The sequence below is a fragment of the Bison bison genome, unplaced genomic scaffold (genome assembly GCF_000754665.1).
Source record: "Bison bison bison isolate TAMUID 2011002044 unplaced genomic scaffold, Bison_UMD1.0 scf7180017864064, whole genome shotgun sequence".
Lineage (NCBI taxonomy): Eukaryota > Metazoa > Chordata > Mammalia > Artiodactyla > Bovidae > Bison > Bison bison.
In genome coordinates, this window is record NW_011494636.1 from 884169 (window position 1) to 893281 (window position 9113).

At 43.8% G+C, this 9113-nt stretch overlaps 1 protein-coding gene across 1 annotated transcript in view; it reads left to right on the plus strand.

Annotated features, from left to right (window-relative positions):
- The first annotated feature begins 6 nt into the window (after positions 1-6).
- The window catches only part of PLD5 (phospholipase D family, member 5), a 418989-nt gene continuing 409882 nt past the window's right edge, over positions 7-9113 (plus strand). Inside the window, exon 1 of the mRNA XM_010836680.1 lies at positions 7-92. The gene's annotated coding sequence lies outside the window, so the exon portion shown is untranslated. The remainder of the gene's footprint in view (positions 93-9113) is intronic.

Consider the following 9113-nt stretch of genomic DNA (forward strand, 5'->3'; position numbering starts at 1 on the left):
TGCCCCGAGGGGGCTCGAACTTCTACAGCAGCGTCAAGCAGCAGGACTACAGCGCCAGCGTCTGGCTCCGGAGGAAAGACAAGCTGGAGCACGTAAGCGCGGCTCGCTCCCCGGGCCGCGGCCCTGCACCTGCCGCACGCGCACCCCAGCCCCGGAGCCGGGAGCGGGGACCCCGCCGGCTGCCCCGCTCGGAGCTGGGGCGTCCGAGTCCTCCGCCAGCCCGGAGCCTCTCCAGCACTTTCCTGCCCCGGGAAGGACTGGGTTGCGGGGAGGGGAGAGGCGGGGATGTTCTCTTCCCGCAACTGCTTGCCCCTGCACACCTCGACCTCCCCAGGCTGCCACTGCGGGGAGGGGGGCGGGCGTCATTCGCAGTGCGTTCCTGGGGTGCCTGTGCGGGGTGAGCAAGACGGGGAACTGACCAGTGTGGCTCCAGGGAGCTGGCGTGACACGGTAGTGGGCTTTATAGAGGGGGCGTTTGCTTCCTGTCTTCAGGGGGCTATTATACCTGGTCCAGAACTAACATGAACAAATCTGTAAAGTTGTCGCCGCTGGCGACCAGCCTGCGTCCGCACACTATCCATTCGAGTTTTCTGCAGCGTATCCTCTGGGATGAGCAGGTGGCGGTCCTGTCTACCTGCACCCAGCTAGGGAAGAATTTGCACATTGCAAGGAGAAACGGCGAAAGAAAGAGCAGGTCGCCCAGCTCTCGGGCGCGCCGCTGCAGGATGGGGGGCCGGCGAGCGGGACCCCCTCCCCAAGAGTGCGTGTTTCACCGGAAAGGTGTTGGCGCTGGGGCTGAGCTCCTAGGGCTCGCCATTCGGGAGAGAAAAAGTCCTTCTAAAACGGTTTAGTGGGTTCACAGTGTCAAATCTGACCCACCAGCATCTCCTTAACCAAATGTTAACATGAAACTAAGAGAATTATCTCAAGAGTGCAGAACAGCTAGCTACCGCCGGGAGGATGTCGTTTCTTCCCGCGGAGCTGCTTAATCCAAATTGGGTCTGTTAATGGAACGAGAAGGTTTCCTTGTATTTGGGTCACATCGCCAATTATGGTAGAAAGATAAGAATAAGAACTTCTGGAACTCACACATCTACCGCCGCAAGGACCACCCCCCACCCCGAAACAACCCACCCTCCCCCCCGCGCGCTGGCTTCTCTTCTGGGCTTTTCAGCAGCAACTAGCATCCCAGGAGAAAGTGGGCAAAAGACTATTTCTCTTACCCGATCTTAAAAGAAAGTCTTTGCCTTTTCTCTGAGGTCCTGATCCAGTCCCCGAAAGAGAAGTTTAAAGATTTGAGTTGGGGTGCAGTCGTCTTGTGTGTAGAGACAATTTCCTGACATCAAATGGATGTCTCAGATCCTTAAGACCATGCAAGTAACTGAAGGAGATTGCTAGGATGTAAGTTGTTTGAAAGGCAGCAGTGTCTGCTTAAAAATGCAAGCTCCAGAATTAGCGAAGGAACCGGTGGTTATTAGTTCAAAAAGGGCCAAACAGCACATTCCTGTAACTTGACTCCTGGTAGTGTTTTATTATTTTAGTACTAGCGAGAATGGTCTACTCTGAGGATGCTGATAGAGTATATCTTCATTTGTTTCACTCTGAATGTGTGTTCATTTGCAGCTTCTGCTTTTAGCTCGTGTAGTTCCTTTATTTTCTTACTGAAAATCAATACTGCCACCTTCTATGAGTATTGTCTTCTTGAATCGCAGACATTGCACATATTACACTTAGATGGTTTCTCACTTTTAGATTTTCATTGAAAGTACTAAGTCATACAGAGTGGGCCATGGCAGCCTCCCCTTAGTGGATGAGTATAGAATGCTCAGCACTTGCTGAGGATTAGAGACCAAGGAAAGTGAGATCTGGTTGTTTCCAGGTAAGGATCTATGCTTTCTTCTTCACTCAAATGCTCCAAAATAGAGCCTTGTACTTGGTTTTGAAAAATTATCTCATTTGTTATTTAAATCAAAGTCACATTTTTGTTTGCTTCCTCAAATATGTTTCATGAAACATATTCTGTTCTGATATTTTGTTATACATACACTTGCTTTCAGTTAGGAATGGGGCTTTGCTTCTGGTGAAATTTTTGGTGATGTTCTCTTGCCCCTTTGAAACATCTATAAACATTTTAATGAAATAATATTTATGAAAGTGCTATGAAAAGGTAAATTAGTATAGCAACGTAATTTTATTTGCATTCAGGCTTAGCTATCTTATGTTATATACACTATGATGTTTCAGGTAGTTTGAAGTTAATTTCTAATTACAAATCTAAAAACCTATAACAAATATATTCAAGTACATTATTGCCATGCAAAACATAAAAATGTAATTGTTGACTTTATAATAGACAGCATTCTGAACATATGTGACACCTTCAGATTTAGATGTTGGAAAGATTAGGATGAGTGTATCATATGAAATTCAAGGGTGATGTACACTAGTTTGACCTCTTTGATCTGTCTAATCAAATGGATGACCACCATTTTTATTATGTTAAAAATGAGTAATTATAATGGAGATCATATGCATGAAAACAGCCTACTGTTCCTTTGCTCATGCTTTAAAAGCAAGTCCAGTATTAAGGGCATAAATAAATTATGGCTTCAAATGATCGCATGTTCAGTCATCTCAATAACAGAATTCCCCGAAATGAAATGTGTCATTGTGTGGACTCTGTCCAGACTTCAGAGGCATTGCTTAATCTGAAAGTCAATAACACGATGTAAAGTGACAGCTGGAGAATGTATTACCACTCAATTTGGTAAAAATGAGAATGGTTTATCTGTCGTTTTCTAGTTTACAGGCTATAGGACTAATCCCAAGGTTGGACAAAAGAAAAGTGACATGAATTGAATGATTGATAATTGGAATACATTCAACCCATCTTTCAATTGGATTCCTGGTGTTGGTTGGTTGATACTTAAGGTGAATACCCATTTATGTGAGGGAATTCTTCTGTTCATAGTCATGATTAGAAGCTACAAGGAAGTTACATTTATACCATGAATTCTAGATTTTGAACTCTACTTGTAAATTTTAGGAAAAAGTAAAATTTCTGGGCCCTGTGTAGAGTGTTGTCTTATTAGCTTCAAATAGTCCTTCCCATCCCCCTTCTGATGTCTATGTCAGAAGCTTTCTGTGTCCCTTTTCATACTTTAATAATACTCTGCTATGCAAAAGCTCTTGAGTGATCAAGCCTGGTCCCTGGTTCCAAAGCTAAATCTTCTTTGGGGATCAAGAATCCAACACGGTTCACCATAAGCTATCATCTTGGGGGCTTGTCTGTGCTCTTGCTTCTTAGACTCTTTTGCCTCCCGTTGTGCCTGATACTTCATATGGCTTTAAAAGGCATTGGGTTTGGGAGACAACGGAAGTCTTACTCTCTGTAGGATCCTGTATTTAGTTTAGGTATAATGTACAAATGGAGGTTGCCTGGTGGCTCAGATGGTAAAGAATTTGCCTGCAATGCAGAAGACCCAGGTTTGACTCCTGAGTCAGAAAGATCCCCTAGAGGAGGGCATGCCAACCCACTCTAGTATTCTTGCCTGGAGAATCCCATGGACAGAGGAGCCTGGTCGACTACTGTCCATGGGGTCACAGAGAATCAGACACGACTGAAGCAACTTAGCATACACACAGGTACAAATGAATGTTATGATCTGGCAAACAAGAGAAGCACAGGGCCGCTTTTCCAACTCTAACCCTTCTACTCTGTCAGGCCTTCCTGGGGTTGGGTCACTGAGAGTCACTGTTTAATACAGTCTGACTATCTCAGAGCACAGTATTATGTTAGGCTGGTGTCCTTTGGTGGTATTAATGTATGCCTTGATTGACTTCTTTTTTTTTGTTTTGTTTTTTTTTTCACAAGCAGGGAGAGTTGCAGAGGCTACTCTGCTAAGTTGCCTGGCTTTATACCAGTTGTGTGTGTAGAGGTTTCTTGATGCTTTTTAAGGAGATGGGGATGTCTTGTTTTCTCTCCTGCTTGTTCAGTTAGCTTTTGTCAGATTGTGGTTAAGAGCAGGGCTCTGGTGAGATAGTCCTGGGCAAAGGACTCACCATGACCAAGATGTACACTCACAGTCCTCTGTAAGAAGTCACAGGTTTACCAGATGACTTAAGGAGACTGTCCATGTCTGTACTCCAGTGAGGGATAGTCCCCTTATGGCAGGGGCTCAGTACTACAGAAGAATTTTTTCCTTACACTTCTCACTTGTGCCGGTTGGCACATGTCTTATTTCAGGCTGGTATAACAGAATACCATAGACGGGGTGCCTTTTAAGCATTTATTTCTCACAGTTCTGGAATCTGGGAAGTCCAAGGTCAAGTCTTAGCCAGATTTGGTGTCTGGTAAGGCCTGGTTTCTGGTTCATAGGTAGCCATCTTTCTGCTGAGTCCTCAGGTGGTGGTGGAGGTCGAGGAGCTCTCTGAAGACTATTCTGTTCACGTGGCACGCCTGCATGCTCAGTCGCTTGGTGATGTCCGACTCTTTGCGACTTCGTGGACTATAGCCTGCCAGGCTCCTCTGTCCATGGGAATTCTCCAGGGAAGAATACTGGAGTGGGTTGCCAGTTCCTCCTTCAGGGGAATCTTCCCAATGATCCCAATCTTCCCGGGATCAAACCCATGTCTCCTGCCTCTCCTGCTTTGGCAGGTGGATTCTTTACCATTAGGGCCACCTGGGAAGCCCTTGTTCCTGTGGGCTTATTATCTAATCACCTCCCAAAGGCCCCACCTCTAAAGGCCAGGATATTGAGGATTAGGTTTCAGCATATGAATTTAGTGGGTGGGGGTGGAGTGGGGGACACATAAGCATCCAGACATCCAATCCATAGCAGAAGGGGATTTTCCACATCTTAGTTCCCTGCACTGCTGGAAGCTCCATCCTGGTCCTTGTTTTCATGATTGTCAAATCAGCTACAGGGAAGCTGGTGGATTCTGTAATGCCCTTCACTGCTTCTACCCAGAAGTGATACATCTGTTTGACTCATGGTTGTTGTTGGCCAAAGTAAGTTTCCTGGCCAAGGCTTGCTTGAAAGAGGGTGAAGAAGGGGGATTCAACCAAGACCCAAAAGAAGGAGAAAGAGAACACCCATGACTAGCTCATAACCATGAGACATAAAGCTCTTAGCACAGCATATGGCCCATGTTCAGTGTTCAACACACAGAATCTGTTGGTATAATTGCTACTCAGGTGTTGCCTAGCTGATCACACACACACACACTACCCAAAAAGCTTCTACATTTTATATCTGAGATCAGCCTGCCTGCATTAGGGGCTTCCCTAGTGGCTCAGATGGTAAAGAATCTGCCTACGATGCAGGAGACCCAGGTTTGATCCCTGGGTTGTGGAGATCCCCTAGAGGAGGAAATGGCAAACCCACTCAAATATTCTTGCCTGGAAGAAATCCCATGGACAGAGGAGCCTGGTGGACTACAGTCCACAGGGTTGCAAGAGTTGGACACAACTGAGCAACTAACACTTTTGCCTGCATTCTAGATCTGGACCCAGAGTGTATGGTTCCTTTTGTCAGTAAGGCTGTCTCACTGTCCTGGGCCCATTAAGTTGTCTTTCTGCCCAGCTTCTAGTTCATTTTCTGGGGGCCTAACATTTTCCTTAGGACTTCCCTGGTAGCTCAGCTGGTAAAGGATTCACCTGCAATGCAGGAGACCCCGTTTTGATGCTTCCTCCTGCAGGAGATCTTCCCAACCCTGGGATCGAACCTGGGTCTCCTACATTGTAGGCAGATTCTTTACCATCTGAGCCACCAGGGAAGCCCCTAATGCAGGCAGGCTGATCTCGGATATAAAATATGGAAGCTTTTTGGGTAGAGTGTGTGTGTGATCCACTAGGCAACACCTGAGTAGCAATTATACTGATAGGTTCTGTGTGTTGAACATTGAACATGGGCCATATGCTGTGCTGAGAGCTTTATGTCTCATGGTTACGAGCTAGTCATGGGTGTTCTCTTTCTCCTTCTTTTGGGTCTTGGTTGAATCCCCCTTCTTCACCCTCTTTCAAGCAAGCCTTGGCCAGGAAACTTACTTTGGCCAACAACAACCATGAGTCAAACAGATGTATCACTTCTGGGTAGAAGCACTGAAGGGCATTACAGGATCCACCAGCTTCCCTGTAGCTGATTTGACAATCATGAAAACAAGGACAAGGATGGAGCTTCCAGCAGGCCTGGGCCAGTGGGCCCCTGTTTGCTCCATGCCTGGCCATTCTGAGGCTGACTCGTATTCTTACTTTCTCTGTGGGTTCTGCTAGTAGAGACCAACTCCTTGCCCTATCCTTAATATGTGCTTTCCTTCACAAATTTGTGCTGCATGGTGCTCAGAAAGCCCTTTTAAAATTCAAAGAGAAAGCAGAAGAGAAACTGTGAAGAGTAAAAGCCAGAATCCTTAATGTTCATATTATAGTCAGCCTTAGTATCTTGCAAGGTTTAATAAGTGCCTCACTTAAAAAAAAAAAAAAAAAAAAAAAAAACTCCTCAAAGTGTGAATTTTCACACTTAAATAGAATTTATGTTACCAGTGAATAGTAAATAAATATCAAGTGCACACTTTCCTCCTGGAGTAAATTATTCACATAAAGAGCAAAGAATAAATGGATTAGTGCAAACTTGGTCACAGTGGTCTAGGCTCATATTATGTAATGTCGTTTATGTCCCACAGAGCAGATTTGTCCAAGTAATTATACTCCATGGAGCAGATCAGTCAAGCACCAGAAGACAGAGTTCAACCTAAGGGAATGAATCTTTAAAATATACCATTAAAAACCAACCAACTAATCCACCAACCAACCAACCAAACAAGGAGGAAATATCCTTTTTTATGTTAATAGTATTTTTGGCCAGACTGGGTAAATTTTGTCTGGCAAACATTTAAGAACATTAACATTTACCAGGATTATTTCCTGTGACTGTAGGTAAACAGAAACGGAAAGCCTAGACTGAGGCAGAATTCCCTACCTCTCTAACGCATGGTCAAGAAATGAAAGTCTAGGTGTCTCTTGAGTATCTTCTGAAGCAGCTCAGCGTTGTGTCCACTACTGTATTTGTCATTACTTTACGTGGCGTATGTTTATAAAGGGCTAATGGACTGTGGGTTGATATTTCAGTTTGTTTTGAAGAAACATTGACTTCTTTGATCTCTGGCTTACTGATTTAACATAATTGCAGTCAGTGACATATCATATTAAATATATTTAACTTGAGAAGCTTAGGACCACAGAGCTTAAGATTCCTTTTACTTCCCTTGTTCCATGTAATAGCTACTAAATATTTCCTATGGTTAGTTTCTCTGAAAGTTTTCACTTCTTTTCACAGATTTTTATATCTGTCTCAGGTTTACACCTGTGTAACAGTTTCCAGTTCTTCTGTTTTAGCTCCAAAGGTCAAGAAGTCTGATGAATCTTTTAACTTCTGGAACAGGACAGTAGCTTGTTAACATAGTATATATGATATGTTCTTGTACTGAATTGATTGATAGATGGTGCAGTTAGGCAGAGATAGAGTTTGTGGTAAAAACCCATAGGTGTTGCTTCATGTGTCTGCATTGGGGACTTTTAAAGTTACTGATTGCCTCAAATTCATATGTATGTATATTGTACTGCAGGAGTTTAGAATACAATATAACTGTCAAGGTACAGTTGGAATGCCACACAGTGGATGGAAAGAGACACCTTTTTACCAAAAATGTACATTTAAATTTTTCTCAGTGAAAGTGAAAATCGCTCAGTTGTGTCTGACTCTTTGTGACCCCATGGACTATACAGTCCATGGAATTCTCCAGACCAGAATACTGGAGTGGGTAGCCTAGCCCTTCTCCAGGGGATCTTCCCGACTCAGGGATCAAACTGAGGTCTCCTGCAATGCAGGTGATTCTTTACCAACTGAGCTATCAGGGAAGCCCAAGTTTTTCCTTAGAAACAGAGACAAAAGAGCTCAGTTTCTAAAATCACACATCAAACTGGTAAGCTGGGCTTCTGAAGAATAAGAAGAACATGGCAAAATTTCTCAGGTAGACGTAGGTCCATTGGAAAATCTCACTGATGTCTAGCATATGAAGTGGGCCCAAGCTGGACTACCCGACCGGGTACCATGGGACTGGATGTCATATAAGTTGGGTGATAAGTGTGAGTTTCTGTCCTCTAGAGTAGACAGTGAACCTTGTGAACATAGTATTTTCTGTCTTGAGCTATAATTGTGCTCCTGCCAGCAAGTTGTTAGGTCTATAACTGGTAATAACATGAGGAATTAAGTTGAGAAGATGGGACTCATTGAAATTAAGAAAAAAAAAAAAACACTGCCATACTCATCATCAGCAGATATTTATTGAGAATGACTTTAATGTGAAAGATATCTTGTTAGGAGATTACGAGGACTTTGACTCAACAAGCATTTATCTGACATATGTACTGTGTTTCAAACAGTAGAGAGTATACAAAGACCAAAACAAGTATTTGCCCTCCCTTAAGATGCTTACAAATAGCTGTGAAAAGAAGAGAAGCGAAAAGCAAAGGAGAAAAGGAAAGATATAAACATCTGAATGCAGAGTTCCAAAGAATAGCAAGAAGAGATAAGAAAGCCTTCTTCAGCGATCAATGCAAAGAAATAGAGGAAAACAACAGAATGGGAAAGACTAGAGATCTCCTCAAGAAAATCAGAGATACCAAAGGAACATTTCATGCAAAGATGGGCTCGATAAAGGACAGAAATGGTATGGAGCTAACAGAAGCAGAAGACATTAAGAAGAGATGGCAAGAATACACAGAAGAACTGTACAAAAAAGATCTTCATGACCCAGATAATCACGATGGTGTGATCACTGACCTAGAGCCAGACATTCTGGAATGTGAAGTCAAGTGGGCCTTAGAAAGCATCACTACGAACAAAGCTAGTGGAGGTGATGGAATTCCAGTTGAGCTATTCCAAATCCTGAAAGATGATGCTGTGAAAGTGCTGCACTCAATATGCCAGCAAATTTGGAAACCTCAGCAGTGGCCACAGGACTGGAAAAGGTCAGTTTTCATTCCAATCCCAAAGAAAGGCAATGCCAAAGAATGCTCCAACTACCGCACAATTGCACTCATCTCACACGCTAGT